We start from the raw sequence: 20,536 nt of genomic DNA, 5'->3' as shown, positions 1-20,536 counted from the left end.
TCCAGGAGAGGATTAGGGAATTCCAGCCACCCGGGGAAGAGGGCTGCTGCTGTCTGGTGTTCCTGGGAGCTTCCCACCCCGGTGTGCACCTTCCCTCCCCTCAGCCTCCCTTCGGACCTGTGGGGCTGAAGGAAGTTGGGGACTTGGGAGTTGAACGGGAGGCCGATGCCCCTTGCTGTGACCACTCCACACCCCCAGCCCCTAGACCCCTGACTTGCACCCTGTGCTCCTCCCCCGAGGTTCCGAGGAGGGAACCCAATGCAGTTCTGCCCACGCAGGCTCAGGGTCAGAGCAGAGCAGTGGGTAAGGCCTGGTGAAGGGGGGGCACCTCCAGCACCCGGAGCCCCTCGGAAGCCTGTCCTGCCGCCCTCCAGCTTGGGACCCTTGGAGTCACTTTGCTAAGCTGACTGGTGGGCCTGGGGGTGTTGTAAGAGGAACCAATTCATGAACAGAGAATATTCTAGAGAACAGAGGTCTATTCAGGGACCTGTGGGAATTCCTGTTTGTGCTGGGATCCCGGGCCGAGTCCTGAGTCCCTGGCCCTGGCAAAGGCAGAGGGGAGGGTGCCTTCCTGACCTCCCCTAACCCCACTGCCACCACTGCCACCCCAGCTCAGAACCCACTCCAGGTCCACACGGGGTGTGTCTGAGGACCGTTATAGTTGCACTGGTTCTACTGTTAAGTTCTCCCCCCAGCGCCCCCCAACCCCATGGCAGAAGAGGTGAAAATCTCTTAGTTGGTCCCAGCACCCTTACCTGAACGCACCACGCCTTTCTTCCTCCACCAGCCTTTGCTAGGTGACCCCATCATGCCTTGACATGGAATCCTCCCTGCTCCCTTCCTCTGCTCCACCCCACCCCACCCCAGGAGACCCAGGCTCTGTACAGTGAGCTCAGCATCCGGTCCTGAATCCACAGCTGTTGGGTACTCACCTATCTTCTTACCAGAATCCGACTTCTGGGCAGGTGTGCCAGGTGTGCCTTAGCCTGAGGACAGAGCAGGTCGAGTTACACCTACCCAGCCTGCCAGCTGCCGGCTGGGCTGGGCCGGGCTGGGCCGGGCTGGACCTGTGGTTTCCTTTTCACGCAAGCCCAAAACTTTCAGGGGGATTGTAGTTAGTAGGCAAGGAGAGAGAGGATGTCATAAACTGGAGGTCAGGCCGAGAATTGACAGAGTTCAAATGTAAACTTTAACTGCCCTGGCTCTCATCCACCGAGGGAGGGCTTAGCCCAAGCCTTCGCTCTGGGGACAGCTCAGAACCTAACTTGTAAATGATGTTTGATTGGGGCCAACAGGGATCAAAGAGACGCTTCCCTGCAGGCTCAGGTACCCCCCCCCACCACCACACACACTCTGCAGGAGACAGCTGGGGAGGATGTGAGCGAGGTCTCAGGGTGAATGGCTTATTGGCCCTCCAGGATCTCCAGGACCAGCTTTTGATGAGCTGAGCTGTGATCAGTCCTGGGCCTTTCCTCCCCAGATGCCTGGAATTATTGCATCTACGGGGGAGGCGGTTTCCATTGGTGCCATTCTCGCACATCTCAAGTGTTAGGGTCTCTCCTGGAGACTCCTGTCTTCTCCTGCCCCAGCAAACCCCATCCTCGGTGTCTCCCAAGCAGGAAACCTGGAGTGCAGGCATCTGTCCCATTCAGCCCTCCTGGACTCCCTCCTGGGAAGGGCCCTGAGCTAGAGCCTGGGGACCCTTGGGAATGGGACCTGCTCACAGAGACCCTGGGGCAGAGGGTGTGGACCTGGCACAGAACCAGCCCCTGTGAGGGGACAGAAGGCCTCGGGACAGCAGAGCCAGTGGCTGCTTCTGGTTAGAGGGTTTTACGGGGCTAGGCTTGCATGCCAAGGGCAGGCTGCATTTGCTGGCTGGACCTCTCCTTGCAGAGCCCTGCCCTCTGATTGGGAGGCAGGAGGAGAGAGGGCAGAGGAAGGCTGGGTGTGGCGGCAGCCTGCGCCCACATCTGAGCCAGTCACTTCTAACCACTATAACAAGACGCTCCGGACAACGCCTGTGCCGAGGGCTTTGAAAACGCTTGCTTGTTTAATCCCACAGCAAGCACAGGAGGTGCATTTTACTGTCATCCCATTTCACGGATGAAGAAACTGAGCCACAGGGTGGTTCAGTGAACCTACCTGAGATCCCAGTGGTGGGGTCTGCCTGACTCTATAGTCAACCTTTAAACCCTGCCCCAAGGAACCTGTTCTCACTGACACTAATCTGGGCCCAGGGGATGCTCCACGCTGAAACCGCAGAAGCTGCAGGTAGTAGCAGCCTCACAGAGGTCGAGTGAGAGCTGGCCTGACCGCTGGTGGGTGTCGTGGGAAGAGCCCTGGACTCGGAGTCCACCAGCCCGATCCGGACTCTGGCTCCACTGCTGATTCACTTTGTGACCTTAGTTGCTTGGCTTCTTGTCTCAGTTTCCTTCTGGAGCTCCTGACCCGTCCACCTCGTGGGGCGTGGGAATGACAGTGAGATGATGTGACAAGCAGAGTGCATTCAACACCTGAGCCTTCCCGGATGATATCGCACAGCCAAGGCCCCTCCCAGGCAGCAGGGCTCCCTCCTCGGTTCTCCAGGCCGCTCTTTCCCTCAGCATCTTTCCCTGCCACCTTGCTGGGACCCTAACAAAGGTGCCCATCAGTGTAATAGACTAAACAGGTCTCGGTTTAGAATATATCTTGGATTTTTACGTAAATTCTTAATTGTTCATCTTCAGATTTCTATTCAGTCCGAGTTCTGTGCTAACTAGGATAGCATATTTATACATCCTATTCTTTTTTTTTTTTTTTTTTTTTTTTTTTTTTTGCGTTACGCGGGCCTCTCTCTGCTGTGGCCTCTCCCGTTGCGGAGCACAGGCTCCGGCCGCGCAGGCTCAGCGGCCATGGCTCACGGGCCCAGCCCCTCCGCGGCATGTGGGATCTTCCCGGACCGGGGCACGAACCCGTGTCCCCTGCATCGGCAGGCGGACTCTCAACCACTGCGCCACCAGGGAAGCCCATATATATACATCCTATTCTTGATAGCAAACTTGAAAAAAACTTAATCATTAAAAAAACCCAGCCGTTATTTGTTCAGCCTTTTACTGTGTGATAACTTTGGGCCTGCCACCGTGCTGGGTGCTGGAGGAACAGCAGATCCCTGAGGAGCTCACATCTGTTCATTTCTTCAACAAAGTGTCGTGAGTGCCCCCCAGATGCAGGCACAGTGCTGGGAACAGGGGACACAGTGGTGCACAGCCCCTGCCATCAGGGAGCTTGGAGTCTTAGAGTGAAAACAGACTAACAGAAGCAGCAGACACATACATACGGTATTTGGAATCGTGAGACACGTGAGAAGCGATCATGCAGGAGGAAGCAGTCTGTGGAGGAGCCGGGGAGGCGCGTCACTGTGATACCTGCTCATACGTGCGGTAGCTGGAAGCAGGCAAGGCAGGAGGGCTTCATGGAGAAGGTGGCATTTTCCTTGAGCCTTGAAGGTAAAGTAAGAGTTTTCCAGAGGAACATGAGCTCCTTCGAGAAGCGAGGGAGGAGCGTTCCTCGGTAGAGCGGTTCTGTGTCATCTTCCAGCTTCTCTGCCCAGACCCACCATCACCGGGGTACCTCCCATCACACAGACTCCTGGTCTGAGATGGAATCCTCTGAGACAGACAACTGTATACATTCTCACCTGCTCAGCCCCACCAGGAATCCTGCCTGAAAACCTTTGATCCGATAGCACAGCTGGCTCGTTTCCTCTGGACCTGGATCCAGTGTCATCTCACATTAAGTTCATGGCCAGGGTAACAGACTGCCCTCGCCCTTGCCCTTAAAGCAGAGTGAAATAATGCTACCCCCATGAAGAATACATAGCTTGTGAGAATTCGTCCTCGGCCTGTCTTGGGATGCCTCAGAAATTTCTAGAAATAGTAAATTCCTGGACATTCCTGGCCATGTGAAGCCACTATTGAAGACTGATACATTGTCGGGGGGAACATGGTGAGAAGGAAAGAACATCATGACCCCTTCACCCCCCTACCACCCCACCCCCGCCGTGCACGTGTGCACACGCATGGCAGCCCGGCCGCTGGTCCTGTTAGCACAGTCGGGAGATGCTCAGTGCGACCTGTGTGCCGACAGAGGGTGGAGCAGATGTGAGTTCCCTCATAAGCTAGTTTTCCTCAATGTGATGCTACCGGGGCCATTTGAGTAGCAGGAAGGTTATTCAAAAGAGGAGATCGGAGGGAAGCCGTGTACCTGCCTTCCCTGCTGAGTGTCAAGCTGGGTGTTGTATTTTTACCTTGTTTATTCCGTACGATGATCTTGAAAGGCTGGTGGTGACATGACCATTTGGGGGCTGCGGGTGTGTTTCGGGGAGGGCAGTGCCTGTCCCAAGTCACAGGCGGTAAGTAGTGAAGCAGAAATTCATACACAGCCTGGCTAGCTCCTCTGCCCACCCCACTCTGGGCTGGATGTCGGGCTAAGGGGCTTGGTGCTTTCTGTAAGCTGGAGAACACTGGGGCTCCCTCAGGTATGGTCGCTTTCTGGAAACAAGAGCTGCTGATAAATCAGCTTCTCCAACCTCCAGGGAAGCTGCTTTCCAACTTACCTATTTATGCTTTTCCCCCATAGTCGTTCATTACATGATGGTGGTTTTGCCCAATCACAGATTCCTGGGGGCAGGGACTCTTATTCAAGTGATGCATATATGGAATTAATAATGGTCTTTTGGGGCTTCCCCGGTGGCGCAGTGGTTGAGAGTCCGCCTGCCGATGCAGGGGACACAGGGTCGTGCCCCGGTCCGGGAAGATCCCACATGCCGCGGAGCGGCTGGGCCCGTGAGCCATGGCCGCTGAGCCTGCGCGTCCGGAGCCTGTGCTCCGCAACGGGAGAGGCCACAACAGTGAGAGGCCTGCGTACCGCCAAAAAAAAAAAATAATAATAATAATAATAATAATGGTCTTTTGATGATGATAACACAGAGCCACCAGGGTCCTATCAAGACGGCTTACATAACAGGTCAGATGTGGATACACCGTGTGTTTTAAAATTTTATTTTATTGAAGTAGAGTTGATTTACAATGTTGTGTTAATTTCTGCTGTACAACAAAGTGATTCAGTTATACATATATACATTCTTTTTCATATTCTTTTCCATTATGGTTTATCACAGGATATTGAATATAGTTCCAAAGGGTGGGTAGGGGAGGGATGGATTGGGAGTTTGGGATTAGCGGATATACCATATTTATCCTGTGCCCTGTCACGCTAGCTCTTTAGGGTCCAACGGCTACGTGAAATAAAAGCAAATCAGTTCTCCACCAGCACGTACTGATTAATTGCCTACTGTGTGCCAAGAATTGTTGTGATCGCTGCAGGGGGAACAACAGACAACTTATTCCGATCCACGTGGTGGTACGATTAACTTGTAACAGAGTGAGATGTTGGCTTCTGACACTAGGAATAACAGTAGCTGGAAGTAGGAAGCAAGCAAGTCAGAAACAGAAGAGATTTACGCCCAGGTCAGGGAGCGGCAGTTAGGAGGGCAGTGAGTGTGGCGGAGTTACGGAAAGTCCAAATGCAGACTGCAAGGACATTTGGGGGAAGGATTTCAGTTATGAAGGAAGAGGGAGGGGGCCCTGGGCCCAAGAGGCACCTTGGAAAGACTTCACGGGGCAGCGGGATCAGTGGGTGACATGGGAAGAGACTGGAACGAGGGCGCATCCCCCGCCATCTCTGATGTCCGGCCAGGCCCGTTCTTGTGGCTGTGTGGGCAGGTGTCCGGTGCACGCATGCTCCTGCAGGGGTGTGTGTGCTCGTGTGTGTGTGTGTGCACGCGCGCACACACATGCGTGTGTGCATGAAAATGTTGTTTTTCAGCTTGGAGGATTCTCCCACGGCTTATTTGAAATTTTTCTATAAGGCTATACCAGACGACCAGGTTTTGATCCTGGTGACCTGCCAACTGTGTGATTTTAAGACTAGGTTTTTAACAGCCTTAAAACAGGAGGAGTATTTCTGCCAGTGGGTAGAATTATGGCTCAGAGGCCCCAAAGGAAAACAAATCCTTGGGATTTATTCTTGGGTGTCCCGGGTTTCTGGAGTTGGAGCCCCTGTACGCAGGGACTGAGGCGTACATCCTGGAACCGGTTCCTTAATTCTCTCTGAAGGGAGGCTGAAAAGCATGGCTGGTTCATCAGATCTGGGAACTGAGGCCTCTGTCTGGGAAGAGCTCCCGACGGAAACCCTTGTTAACGTGGAGGTGTCTTTCCACGTTTTGGATATCAGTGCCATTTCTTCCTATTTACTCTGTGAATTATGTGTTCCATTCCCATAATTTGTACTGGTTCTCCCACTTAAGCTTCTCGCTCATAAATTCTAGGTAAATATCCTTGTAATTTCCAGGCCCTGGGTTCCCAGCCCAGATTTCCATACCTGCTGCTTCTGAGAGCTTCTGTTTGGGGCGTTGCTTTCCCAGAACTCAGCTCCCACAGCAGCCCCTCGGGCGTGGGCCCCTCATACATGGGCTTCGTGCTTAACAACTTTGCCTTTCGGGCTTGTATTGAGCTGCCCTTGGGGAAGACTTCTGAATCACCTTTTCCTGCAAAGGTGGCTCCTCTGAACAAGGAAAACCCATAAAGGCCACTATTCTCAGTGCTATAGTACATTTTAGAATGACCTTCGAAGTACAATGAGCTGTATGTTAATTGATTCGTTTTCCTCCATTTTCCTCGGCCCACTGTTAACGGGGCCAGCTCTTATAAATGAACTGTGAATGAGGGGATATATCTAATAAGACCCGTCTTCTCCTGTGCGTTATAGAAATTGCTTTCATCCTCCGTAGATGCCCCTTGTATCCGCATTATCTTTCAGGTGCTTTTGTCCTAGAGGCTGTATGGAAAGCCCAGGCAAAGCTGTGGTCCCAGAGGATGCGGGGTGTATAGAAAGGGAGACGAATCTAGGCCCCTAGACTTCGGTTCCCTCAGCAGGGACCCTCAGAGCCTCCGCCGATCTGCCCTCCCAGGCCTCAGAACCAGCGGGCGGAGGACCAGGCCCTCCTCGCTCCCAGAAACCCTTGCCGGGGGGTGGGGGTGGGGAGGAAAGCAGCGCTTGCTCAGGAGTCTTCCTGCTGTCGAGAAACCACGTCTGGGAATTTGCACAGAGCAGTTCATGGTGGGAGCGGCTTTGATCCCCAGAGAGTCCGAAGCCCCTTGGGAGAAGCCTTGCCGCTCCTGCAAGGGCCACCGGGCTCGGTGACGGTCTGCTCTGGCAAGCCCCCGGCCACTCCACGTCTCTTACAAAGTCGAAGCAGGACTCCCTAACCCACCACCACGATTCTACCAGTAAAATAATGCTGTCGTGTGCTGTGAGCCCAGAGATGCAGAAATAACCTGAATTTTGATTTCTGTCATCCCCACCTCTGGTCTTCACGTTTAGGAAAGAAATCCAGAGGTGAAACGAGGAGGAATATTTGGGAAGCAGGGAAGGTCAGAACCTTCCCGCAGTGGTTCCGGCACCAGACGTGGCAGGGCCCTGCCCCTGACTCGCTCCTGCGCCCCCGCCCCACCTGGCATGTCCAAGGCCTGCGAGAGTTGTTTGTTCCCAAACCTGTTTGTGCCCGTTGAAATCGTGTCATCTAATTATTACATAAATTGTTGAGGTGTGAGTGTAAAAAGAAAGTTGTTTCTATAAAAACTACATCACTGGAACTTCCCTGGTGGCCCAGTGGTTAAGAATCCACCTGCCAATGCAGAGGGTGTGGGTTCGATCCTTCGTCCGGGAGCTTGGATCCCACGTGCCGCGACTACTGAGCCTGCGTGCCACAACTAGAGAGAAGCCCGCATGCCGAAACTAAGACCCGACGCAGCCAAATAAATAAATAAATATTAAAAATAAAAAAAACTACATCACTGAAGACTTTAGGGGGCTTGAAAAGGCAAATTGTTAGGAAAACGGTGGAACTGGGTGTAGGATTTGAAAGGTTATGGGGAGAAGATTGCTCTGTGCCGTGAGAATCTCGCCCCACTTCAAAGACTGATGCGGGACGGCCTCCTGCGTGTGGGTCCGGCCGTGAACAGCGGGGGTGGAAAACACACGTGTGTCGGGAAAGCCCTGCCAGTTCTGGGCCCTTGACCAGCACTGAGCTTCGCTGGTGCCCTTCTGGGGAGTTTTCTGTAACAAGGCTGAGTCTGCGAGGATTTTACCGGAGCGAGCCCTCAGGAAGGTGGGGAGGGGCCTTCCCTGGACGTCCTGCAGTGCAGAAGAACGCCCACCCCGTCAGGGGCCCGGGGGACCCGCGTGTTGGCAGGGGGGCCGCCAGAGCAGCCCTCTGGTTCCCTGCCTTATACATGGGGGCTTCTGCTAAAGATGTTAGCAGAAAGCTTTCCTCTCCTTAAAAGGGGGCTTGCAGACTGCCAGCTTCGTTCTTTTCTGTCTCTCTTCCTTCAGATCCATGTGAGACAGAGCTGAGCTCGCCCCCACGTGAGGCTCGGGGCGCGTATCTTTGGTGCCCAAGTCACCTCGTCTGTCCGTTCATTTTCAGCTCCTTCCGGTGGTGACTGATGCACTTTATACTTACTCAGACCTAACGGTTGTCACCTCCAAGGGGGACCCCATTAGGGCTTTGTTCTTCCAGGTCTCTGAAAGGCAGGCGGGACTTTGGGCACAGCCCCCTCGGGACAGCAGCGGAGTTGCAGTGGCTCTGGATCTGTCCTGCGTCGGATAAGAATGGAAGAAATAACAGGATGTTTTCATTCCCATCTGTTGCCTGAAGGCTCCTTCCCCAGAAGTGAAACCAGTTGGATTTTGATTAACTTTCTCCTCTTTTAATTTCAGTCTTCCTTCTTTGGACTTCTTTAAGGATTATGTCAGAAGCCCCAGACTGATCAGAAAGCCTCAGAACAGAGATTCCAACTTACAGTTGCCCAAGAAAAGCATGTTAATACCCCAAGTAATTTCCTAGCTGGTCATTTCCTGTGTTCTCAAGATTGTTATTTTTTCCTAAGATAGGTATCTGTAGGTAACAAAAACTGTTCTCCCTCTCGACCTTGGGGAGGTGATGTGACAGGAGACACCATGAGGGAAGCATTAGCGGAGGGGCCGGGGAAAAGGCTAAGTGTACGATCTGTATGCAGCCAGTCTTGGAGTACGTTTTCGATGCTGAATTGAAGAGAGGAAGCACCGGAAATCTAATATTGACTTTGCCGCTGATTTGTTCCGGGACCCAGGGCGAGGCTCCCAGCCTTAGTTTCCCCTTCTTGGAAGGAAAACTAGGGCCACCGCGGTGGAGAGGCACACGTGAGATGGTTCGGAGAGAAGGGAATGTCTGGGTGGAGAGTGATGGGTTCAGGATTTGCTACAGAATGATGGCAGTCCACTCTCAAGGGGTGTTGAAAGCGATCACCAGTGCCCAAAGTGGCTGGGTACGGCTGTTTGCAGAGCAGTACAGATACTTCAGTACCTGATCTGTAAAGCCTGCATAGGACATCTGCCTCTCAAAACTGTTTGCTATCTCTGGCATTTGCAGGTGAGGGTTTGAGAAGTTTAAATCTTTTCCGTTCCTTGTTATTTTTTCCTCCATTCATCCTTCATCCTTAAGCGGGCAGAATGTCATGCCTGGGGCAGGGAATGAGTGTCTCTTTACCGTGCCCGAACACCTGTGTGTAGTTTGTTTGTCTGGTCTGAGATCTTTACTTCATCTCCTTATCGGTTGAGAATTAAGATTCCTTTTCTTTCCATTCTTTTTGTTCAAGGCTTTGTAGTAGGTGAGAGATGGGCTTACTTTCACATGCACAGAAAACCCGCCCATAAAAACGCAGGTCTTTTACATGCACTAGCTGGGTTTTCCTCGGATGCTGACCTTTGACCCCCACGCACAATGTGGTATTCAGCCGTCCTGCTCTCTGAAGGGAAAATCTTCAGAGCCCTCAACAAAGATATTTCACCGAGAGTAAGCAGTCCGTGAACTAAATGGCCCCCGATAAGAAGGCGGTTAATTTGGCGATAAAGATGAAAGCAAGAGGTCTATAACAATTACAGGGCCCACCGAGGCCAGATCACTGAGCGCCCCCATGGTGGGAGTGACAGCTCAGCCTTCCTTAAGACCTAGATTAAAGAGGCAAGTAAAGTTTTTCGTCAATGGGGTTTCTTAGTGCTGGGATTTCTTTGGATAAACCTGCCCAGTGTCCCTTGGTAGAATTGATAAGAGTGGAGCATCTTAGTGGGGGGAGCTATTCAGAACGCACGAATCCAGAGGGCCTCTCGGGAGCCCTTCTTTTGAAATCCTGAACAACTGTTCCTATTCTCTGGTTTTCAAGGACGTCAGCGTTGATAGGCGGGTTGGCAAGAAAGAAGACTTCGTGAACAGCACGGGGTCCCAGGCACCGCCTTAGACAGAGCGCAGAGAAGGTGACAGATGATAGCATTGCCTTTTTTTTTTCCCCGTCTTGCTCTCTGGAAATGTAAGGAAAGACTGAGGAACGGGCCTTGGGTGTTTAATTGCAATGTTGGTTGAGGAGAGGGAGACAGAGCGGCGAGGTAGGGAAAAGTCAGGGTTCGGTTTACACCAAAAGTCATTTCCCAGGGCTGTGTTCAGAACCCGTGTCTGCCAGTTGTGTGCGGACATCCAGATTTCCGTGGCGTGAGGAAACTGTTCTTTCGCTGCGTCTACCTCACAGCAGTAGCTTGCAGATTTTTCCTCCATGAAGCTTTATTTTTGGAAACCGCTGTAATTCACATGTTGGGACCTATTATTAACTGCTCATTTTATGCTGTTATTGGAAATCTTTATATCAGGAAAGAATGTACGGGTTGTTTTGAGGGGAAGGGAGGCTCGAATGACAAGTTACCTTACCTAGCATCTCAGGTCTGGGGTCTGAGAACAGATTGGAAACCCATATCCCCCCAAGCAAAGAAAGCTCTCTCTGGTTGTCTGCCCATGACTGTCTTCTCAAATGAAGGGCCCTCACGGATCTAAGAGGCGGCTGTTTCGAGGCAGAAGATGATCATGTAAACACTTGTAAAATTGTCTCATTGGGAGCCACCGCGGTGTAAGTACCGCAGTCCACCCTCCAGGACAGCGTTAATGAGGAACTACACGGCGTGTTTCATAAATGGAGAAAGAAGCAGTCGCACCATGTTACCTTTCAGCCCATAACTGGCTGGTTGGAGAAGGCCCCTGTTTAATTAAGTTCCAGCACGTGGTGTCTGACAGGACGACTTGGCCTTACACTTGACCACCGGCTGGGTTTGGAGAGAAGCTTCCTCCACGAGCCCCTGCACACCGTGGCGTCAGCTCAGATGCTGTGTGTTCTTGGCAGGAAAGGGTCTCCCGCAGCCATGGCGGGGCTCCCACCTCAGGAGCTCTCAGGAGACCTCAAAGAGCTCAGCACTCAACGTCCCTGCAAATTCTGACCCTGGCTTTCATTTTTAAGCTGTTCTGGTCAGGCTCCACGTAGGACGGCTTTTCGGAAACATGAGGGGCAGCATAAGTGTTGGCCTCTGGTGGGTTAATGTAGGGGATTGTTGTTGTGAAACCAACAACCCTCCCAGCTGCAGGAACCCAGGTAAGTGAGCACCCAAGGGACACAGCCGGAAGGGACACAGCCGGGAGGGACACAGCCGGAAGGGACACAGCCGGAAGGGACACAGCCGGAAGGGAGCAGGAAAGCAGACAGACAGGAGCGAGGCAGCCGGAAGGAAGGGTGCAGGAAGGGCGGGCACAGACCTTCCGCGAGTGGACCAATTGGCAGCCCCCGCGCTGCTGACGGACAGGGCAGGACGGGGTGGGTGGGGCTTCCGCGGTGGGCAGGGCGCTAGTGGACCCTCGGGCCGGCCTAGTCGTGTCCCGGGGACATGTGGCCATGGGAAAGCCTTGCTGACCCTCGGTTAGGGGCCCGTCACCCCTGCCCCAGGGCCATGAAGGCCCAGGCGGAGGCAGGTGTCGCCGCAGCGTCCTGGCCCTCGCTGTCAGGGGCGTTTGAGTTTTACCCATCGTCCCGAAGAGCCCTTTGCAAAGCGCCGTCCAGGAGGTTGGACTTCACACTCGAGCTGCGTGGGTCCCGATGAATCCCCACGAGGGGAAGGTGGTGGACAGGGGTCCACAGAGCCCCCCCACCCAGGCCAAGGCACCTGAGTCGTCTCCAGCTGCCCGGCACCCTCCCACCCCTCTGCGGCGGGCCCGTAGGGGCACGTTGTCCGCTGGCCTTTGCAAAGGGCGGGAGCCGGTGTAAGCACGTGGGAGGGCCTGTCGGGTTGGCCGCCCTGCCTCTTGCGCTCAAGCCCTCATCCAGTTACCGAGAAGCAGACCCCTCTCAGGAACGCCGTGTTTGGGTTTTCAGGCCTTTTGAGGTCTAGGACTAACCCCATTTCTTCTTCACGATTCTCGATCCCAAACCTCAGTAACTTGAGGTGCGGTGTTAAAAGCGGTGGAGCAGACACAGATTATGACTGACCCGGAGACCAGCTCTTTGTGCAAAGGGCCCCTGGAGGCGTGTAAGTGATCTCGCCCTCCAGTGGAGCACCATTTGGAATGCTGCTAAATAACACACTGCAGAGTGACGCCAGGCGGCTCCCTAGAGATCCGAGCAGATGCCCGATTTAGTTCTGCTAGTCTGTGACCACCCCCAACTAGAGCTGGGAGTATTTATAGTCTATACGGTGGTTAAGGCAGGTCTTAACAGTCGGACAGATCTTGACATTAAACGGAAGCTGTGGGACCATCCATGGGCAGGCATGCAACTCGACTTGTCTTAAGTTTCTCCTCTCTTACGCGTGAAGTGGAAGTAATATCTAACTCCAGGCTGATATGAAGGTTAAACGAGGTTGTACCTCTATGTAAGTGCCCAGCACAGTGCTTAAACACGTATTTAAATACTGGACACGTGGTAACTATTGTTTTCGTAATCTGGTGACGTTCACAAAGAAAAAGAAGAATATATGCTTGGATGAGCACCAATCTGGCATCTCCACTAGAAGATAATGTGAAAGGCGTGCCCTTCTGACAAAAGCAGTGCTATAGATCAGTTTAAAAGGCAGCATATTAGAGATGCCTTTTAGTAGTGAGCATTTCAGAATCGCTGTTTGGATTTACACACTGCATTAGGCGGTAGAAGAGTGGAGAGACTGCTGTGATTTGAGCAAGCTTACAGACACACAACCAAATGAGTGAGCTTGCTAATTCCTCTGACTCCACGGACTGAAGGGGACCATCACCTCGGCTCCAGCGTTTCCGATGTTGGCGGTGGTATGGCTTTCATTAGCATCATTTAAGGATGTTTTCCGGAAAGCCTTGAGTCTTCAGTAGAGCTGCAGACCTTGTTTTCGTCAAGTGCAGGATGTTGCCACGTGTGTGTCCAGCAGTGTAGAGTCCTGTTGGTCATGTCTGACCAGGTGGGTGCAAATCATGGCTCCTGCTGGGTCAGACCCCAGCTGCCTGCTGGTTAAGTGAACAGCAACTTTGCACAGAGCAGCCTCAGCCGGCTTACACTCGGATGGCTTTGCTGCAACAGAAATCTTTACTCTTAGAACCACACAGCTTAACGAATGTTCAGTTATGAAGTGTACCCTTAAATCCTCCTACCTTCTCATGACCATCTCTTTTGAAAGAATGATATCAGGGTGCCAACGGCGGCATCAGATAAGCTTCCCCGGTAAGAAATTGAGAAGCCTCCCTGGCAATACACTGACGCTCGTTTGAGGCCTCAGCTTCTGATTCTTTGCAGAGAGAAAACTGTTATCACCCTGGACTCCTACAACTATGGCCACTGCCATTCTATATGATCGACATTTTTAGATTGGAATTTAAATGAGGATACGACATAAAGAGGCATTGCAGCTGTTATGGGAATGAAGAAATCCAGCCGAATCACTAAAGTCAAAACTGCAAAGGGACCTACGTAGGCCGTATCAGAATTTTCTGGAACCTGGAAACCAGCTTCATCTTGTATCTTATTTATGACTCTCCACCCAGCCCGGGATGTTTCTCTTTCTTTATATTCAGTGAAGGTACGATGGTTTTGGTGCGACCCTGCATCTGACTTGCGTTAGAGTAACCGTCCTCGTCCAAGGTTGTTGGCTAAACTTCTCCCCAGGGGCCTCAAGAGGGTGTGAGCTCCTGCAGGAGGTGCTTGCGTTCTGCCGTGGGTTGCTTTGTCAGGGTTATTCGTGGAAAGGAAAACAAATGAAGGGTTCGGATGACGTTCCTGTGTGTGCACTACAGGTGTCATGCTGTCACGAACTTTGCCTTTATCCTGAGCTGCTCCTCTTGGTGGACGGAAAGGGCACTTGGGTCTCTGACTGCGTGTTGCCGGGATGGGGGTGGGGTGAGGGGGCCAGGGTGCCGGCAGGCAGGCTGACGCGGGGACGGTTCTCTTTAGGCCTTAGGATTTGGAATGTGTGTTTGTCTCTGTTTTGCTGGCTTTCCCTTTGAACGGTCCTTGTTTTGTTTTTCTTTGGTAGATTACACGTGGACAGCATTAGGATAATTTCAGACAGGAAACTTGGGTGGCGCGTTGCCCTCTGTTTTGAGTCAGGAGTTTTGACTGGACGAGGAGTCTCAGCGAATAGAAAAAAGACGATTGCCTCGGTTTCTGTAGAAACACTAGGAAGAAGCTGGAAAGTGGACTTCTAGTTTTAACAGAGTAGAAGAGAAAAAAGGTGATAATGGAATGCCAGGGACTCTTGGGGTGAGAAGATTGAAGAATTCAGCAGAGGGGAGTGGTGTGTTCAAAGGGAAGGCCTGGCAGCGGTGGGGTTTGTGGCGGAAGCCTCGTCCCGCCAAGAGAGTAGCTTACAGGCTGGGGGTGTTTACTGCCAGCTCAGCATCTCACACCAGCAGTCTGGCCCAGACCCTCCGGAGCTGCCAGAAACTGTTGAGTGCGCGGATCCTCAGCCCGGAGTGTGGACTGGGGCCTGCTTCCCAGCCCTTTTCACCTCTTCGGACGCCCGCTGCGCGCTCCCAGGGTGGTTTGCGATCTGAAGATGGACATCAGGACCTTCTTTGTTGCCGTGACCGTGACAGAAACGCCAGGGCGTGTGCACTCTGCCTGACTCCTTCCATCCTGTCCCTGGGGCAGGCTCTGTGCTTCTCACTGAAAAAGGCTTTCGCTTCTGTCAACTGCGCATAAATCATTCTGAAAGCTGCTAATACGTTTGCTTCCCATCCTACTTTAAGGCATTGCCCGAGTCCAGTGGGGGATTGGCAGTGAGGGGCAAGCAATCCCAGCGCTTCCTTTTTTCCTTCTCTTTTCCCCTCCCTCCCCAGCCCCCAACCTTTTATTTTCCTGAGTCAAGAGGAGCCAGTAATATTGCTGGGAGAAAAATCGTGTTTTGACTTGTAAACCGAGCAGCTTAGATCAGAAAGGCACGAAAAGGGAAGAAAAGCAGAGGTCTCTCTTAGTCCAGAGTTGCTTTCTGCTCCGAGACTTGTCAGTCAAGGAACAATTGTTTTCCTTTTCTCTTTAGTTTGGTCTAGCCCAGCGGTCAGCAAACTTTGGCCCTGTGGGCCGTACCTGGTCCACCGCCTGTTTTCGTCTGGCCCACAAAGCAAAGAATGGTTTTCACATTTTTTAGTGAGTGGGGGAAGAATTAAAAGAAGAAGAATATTTTGTGACACATGAAAATTATATGAAACTCAGATTTCATCGTCCATTTAAATAAAGCCACATCCATTCATTTACGTGTTGTCTGTGGCTGCCTTCCTGCTACAAGGGCAGAGGGAAGTGGTTGCAGCAGAACGTGTGGCCATCAAAGGCTAACATAGTAACGACTGTCTGGTTCTTTACAGGGAAAATTTGCCAAGCTCTGCTCTAGGCGCTTAACCTGAACCTGTCCTACTTTTCAGAGTATCGTCAGTCGTCTTTTAATTCCTGATTGGCTTAAAGAAAATGCAGAGGTGCAAACACTGCTGTGTCGTGTCCTTTCCATCAGCCGGGGATTTGGGAATTGGGGACTCTTCCCTGAGGAAGAGTAGGTGGGAAGTGGGGAGGAAGCAGGAAGTATCTTCCGAAATGTTAAACCAAACAGCATTTTCGCCCCTTTCCAGAAATCTACGGGACTGGGACGTCTGTGTTGGTTTAGGAAGAGAAGGGAATGTTGGTTCCAAACAGCACCCTATTGACTGTTCTTAGAGCCTCTTTCTGATGGAAACTCAAATCAGGATGACTTTTCACCAGTTGACACCTTAATTTTGTGACTTTTTAGTTCTTGTCAGGATTTGCTTTGCCCAAGTTAAGAATCAAAATTATCTTCCCAGATGTTCGACTTCCCAAACATTTCACTTCGTAGGTGTGGAATGACCTATGTACACCTGGGGAAATTGAGGCCAAGAAAAGTAAGGGAATTCAACTCTGGGAGTTAAGTGCAGTGGGGACAGTGCATGGCATGGTTAGCATTCCAGAGTCTGCCCCCAAGGGCTGCCCCTCATCCTCCCGAGGTGAGTTGAATGGCATCCGGTAGGATTTTCCCTTTTCTTCAGATTCCCAGTTATTTTTGACTCTGTGAAGGATTGACATTTCCTCACTTGGAAACGTCTGCAAAAGAGAAAGGTGCCTTTTTTTTTTTCATTCCTGCCCCTATGAAAGTAGGAGAGGAGGGGGAAGGCTTGGGGCAGGCGCAAAGGGAGATCTCTGAAACAGGAGAGAACTCAAACAAGCCTCGGCCAGCCGAGTCAGCATTCTCACCCGCAGTTGGTCCTCATTAGGGAGACTCCCGTTAAACAGCTCGACTTTCTGCTCTGCTTTCCTGCGCGGAGCCCTGCCAGCTGACACGGCAAAGCTTAAACCCACACCTCGGAAACGGTCTCTCATTACTCCCCGTCTTCTCACTTCTCTGTCTCGCCCACCACCCTGCAATTACCTTTCCCACATTAAGATCCCAATAAAATATATTGATTCCTCTAATCCGGTTGCATCCATTTTGTCCCACAAAGTGCTAGCCGGGCTGTTTGCAGGACTGAATAGTTGCGTAGCGTGTCATTAGGGGAGCACATGTAGAGCCTGGTTTCATCGTAAAACGATGACATTTCTCCAGGATCGTACCCCTGCCAAGTCAAAGCAGCAACGATCATTCCTTCCACTCTGCTCGCCTCCTTGCTTTTCTCAGTCCATAGCTTCTCCTGAGCCCGGCTGATGGATTTGGGTATTTTTTTTCAGCTGTAATGACCTACGGTATCACGATCAAAAACCTCGTGTCAGTAAATCCCTGAATGGAAAACTGCCTGAATCGTGGCGGTGGTCAGGGTCCCGTGTTTTAATGTATAAATAAAAAATAAGCTAATTTATACCCAAATACCGAAGGCTGGGTGGCTTAAACAATAGAAATGAATTCTCTCACAGTCCTGGAGGCTAAAATTCCAAGATCCAGGGGCCGTCAGAGTTGGTTCCTGGTGAGACCTGTCTTATGGCTTCTCTCCCTGTCCTCCCGTGGAGAGAAAGAGCTCGGGTGTCTCCTCCTCTTCTCAGGACACCAGTCCTATTGGATTAGGGCCCCACCCCTATGACCTCAGTTAACCTTACTTACCTCCCTAAAGGTCCTTTCTCCAAATATAATCACTGGGGGTTATGGCTTCGACATAAGGATTTGGGGGGAAACATTTCAGTCTGTAACGATGGTCTAAGTGTGAGAAACTGTCTTAACTTTAGGGCAGAGATTAAATTCCAGAACCAAGAAGGCAATGCTTGAAGCTTGGTGTTAGAAGCCAAGATGATAATTTTTAAAAATTTTTTCCGGGTCATAGACATTTGAGAATCCAAAGGTATGAGCAGACAACAGAACATTGCACATACGCCTAGAATGTTGTAGAGCACCTACAGGAGCACCCAGTTGTCCAGAACAATTAAGTACTCCAAGCTAGCAGGCTGATTCTAAGTCACTCTTTTGCCGCTGCTGAGATGGCATCTCTTCAGATTCAGACACAGGCTTTAGCTTGACTGAACGGGGTTCTGCTGAGGACGGGCCCGTGATCCCACTGCCCCCACTGAAAACACGCTGACCTTCTAGGAGAGGAGAGTGTGCTACACTGTCCGTGTTGACGGTGGTTGACTTGGCAAGGAAGGGGTGAGGGGAGCTACAACTGGGACTCAGTGGGTAGGAGTCCCCTCCCAGTAAAGCACAGGAGGAGCCGTTCCACACTCTCGGTGGCATAGCAGCCTGTGTGTGTTTACACCAGACCCTGTCTAGATGGCGTGGGGAACTCTGGCCCTCACGGAGTGACTTAACCGACAAGGGCAACAGTGGAAATGGGTGGTTTCATGATGTGGTAGGAGGATCAAGGGTCTAGTTTTCTCGGCTTTCACCTGAGCTGCGTTTGATCTCCAGGAAATATTTTCTGAATTTGTGGTGCTTCTCTTTGTAATCTTCCCTGCTGGGTCCGAGTAAGAATTCATCACGGAGGCGTTGCACCAGATCTCCTAGAGTGATGGGCTCCTAAACGGCGGTGCCTGTTTTCTCTCATTTTTCGTCTGTGCCGGTGGTGCCGGGTAACCTGTCTGTAGAGATTAAATCTGAATTTTAGGGTCCCCAGCCATCATCGTGCACAAAGGTAGCCTCAGCGTTCGAGAGTTGAACAGAATTCCTCAGATCTGCGATTCAAAGTGGAGTTTAGGAAGTGTCATTCACAGGTTGCTGAAACCGTCAGTGTTCACAGGGACTGGGGTAGAGGAATGAGCTGAACTGTCAGAATGTCAAGGGGGCCAGATAAGTCTCCCTGATCGTGCACGTCCTCCAGTTTCCTGTCAGACCCTGGTTACCTGGTGCTGAGAGTTCCTTGTGCTTGGTGATCGTTACCCTTAAGACTCGGCAGGCCGTTAGCTCAAGACGTTTACATTGGCTTCTTCTCTGCCCCCCGCCCCCTGCTTCTAAATCTCTCTGTGTGCAGTTCATCCTTGTTGGCCAGACCAGGCTGGCTTGCCGTGGCCTCGGCCAAACCACAGACATGTAATGAAGCAGGCGCTGTGCTGCGCTCGCCCCGGAGAGCTGAGGCCACGTGGGCGGGTGAGAGCTTTGCCGGTGCCTGAGCAGAACATCGGTCTCTCTACGTGGCCTTGATTCATTTTCAAAACTGAACATCACACAGTTGCTCAGTTTCACTCTGACTCCTCCATGAGCTTCTCTTCTTTTTCTTCCGTTTTAAATCACTTATATCCTCTTTAACCTCTTGAACGCTCAGGACTGTGGCCAATAATTCAGTCTATGTGCCCAGCAATTCTGCCACATCTGGTGCCACTGAGAGAAGCACCGTTGACGTTTAACTGCAAACCGCAGCTTTTTCAGGTCATGCACCAACTGTAACCACTGTAGCAGCTAATGAACCCCAGCTCTTCGGGGCTGACTTTCCATTGACCAAAAGTTTCCTCCAGGACAGCGCTTTCCAGTAGAAACATGGTGCAAGTCACATCCATAATTTTAAATTTCCTAGTAGACACATTTAAAAAAAGTGAAACAGGTGGAATTAATTACAATAACATGATTTATTTAATCCGATATCTCTAAGACATCATTTAAGTATGTAATATAAAATTATTAATAAGATATACTGCATTCCTTTGTCACACTAAGCCTTTGGAATCTGGTACGAAGTCTCTGAAATTGTACCGCACGTCTCACGTCATCGGACCGGCTACGTTTCAGGTGCTCCGTGTGTATCTGCGCGTGGCCAGTGGCCGCCATATTGCACAGACCTAGGAGGTGACCACCTGGTAACCAAAGGGGCAGGAGGGTCACTTGCTCAAGGGGCCAGAGAGGGAGCATGTCACCAACCAGATGCCCTGTTAGGAGCCATCGCCGTGGCTGCGAGTGAGCTCTGGGGGGGCCCTGGGCTGGCTGCCACCCGAGCGGCTCGCCTCCAGGAAAATGCCTGGAGGAGAAAGGATCAAAGACAGTGAAGAGTGGGACCTCTTTGGAACTTTGGATTGAGGGGAGTCCAAGATGTGTTCCCTTGTCTTCAGAGGCACCGAACTAGGCCTCAGCCAGGACAGGTTGTCACCTCTGTCGTTTGATCCCAGAACTCAGCATCTTCCTGTTGTTAAGAGTTCAGAACCCACCACCGCACTTCTGTAGCAAACAAGTGCTGAAGCCCAGGCCAGATTCAATAGGAAACACATGTGATGTTGAACCAGATGGCAGTGCCCCCGGTCAACCACCTTCTACCTACAAACTTGGCAGTGTCATGTGGTTTAGCCCGTTACCTTCCATCCTAGATGGTGAGCAGGGAGAGCTGTATCCTAACTCTAAGTGCTGTCCTCTCAGGGAAGCTCTGCATGTTTTCAAAACTAGAGCAAGGATCAGGATATCCACTTCCAGCCCTCCGGGCAGCCACCCCAAGAGCACAGAGTAACTTGGAGTCTCTTTACGTATTTAGTTCCGACGGGCTGGTCCTGGACCAAACTCCGTGTCCTCCTTTCCGGTCCCCTGAAGTAGAGCAGTTGGAGTTGTGGGGCTGCAGAGCCGTCCAGGGGGCCTCACCTAAGGCACTTGCGTTAGTAAGATGTTCCTTTTGTCTTGAGCCGCAGCCATGCCGGCCCCAGGACCCTGGAGCCGGCGCATCGCGCTCGCA

At 51.8% G+C, this 20,536-nt stretch overlaps 1 protein-coding gene across 5 annotated transcripts in view; it reads left to right on the top strand.

Moving 5' to 3' along the window:
• Nucleotides 1–20,536, top strand: part of NAV1 (neuron navigator 1) — a 210,813-nt gene that overhangs the window by 148,948 nt on the left and 41,329 nt on the right. The gene's annotated exons all lie outside the window — the stretch shown is intronic.

Source organism: Tursiops truncatus, chromosome 1 (assembly GCF_011762595.2).
Source record: "Tursiops truncatus isolate mTurTru1 chromosome 1, mTurTru1.mat.Y, whole genome shotgun sequence".
Classification (NCBI taxonomy): domain Eukaryota; kingdom Metazoa; phylum Chordata; class Mammalia; order Artiodactyla; family Delphinidae; genus Tursiops; species Tursiops truncatus.
This window is presented reverse-complemented; position numbering and strand designations above follow the sequence as displayed.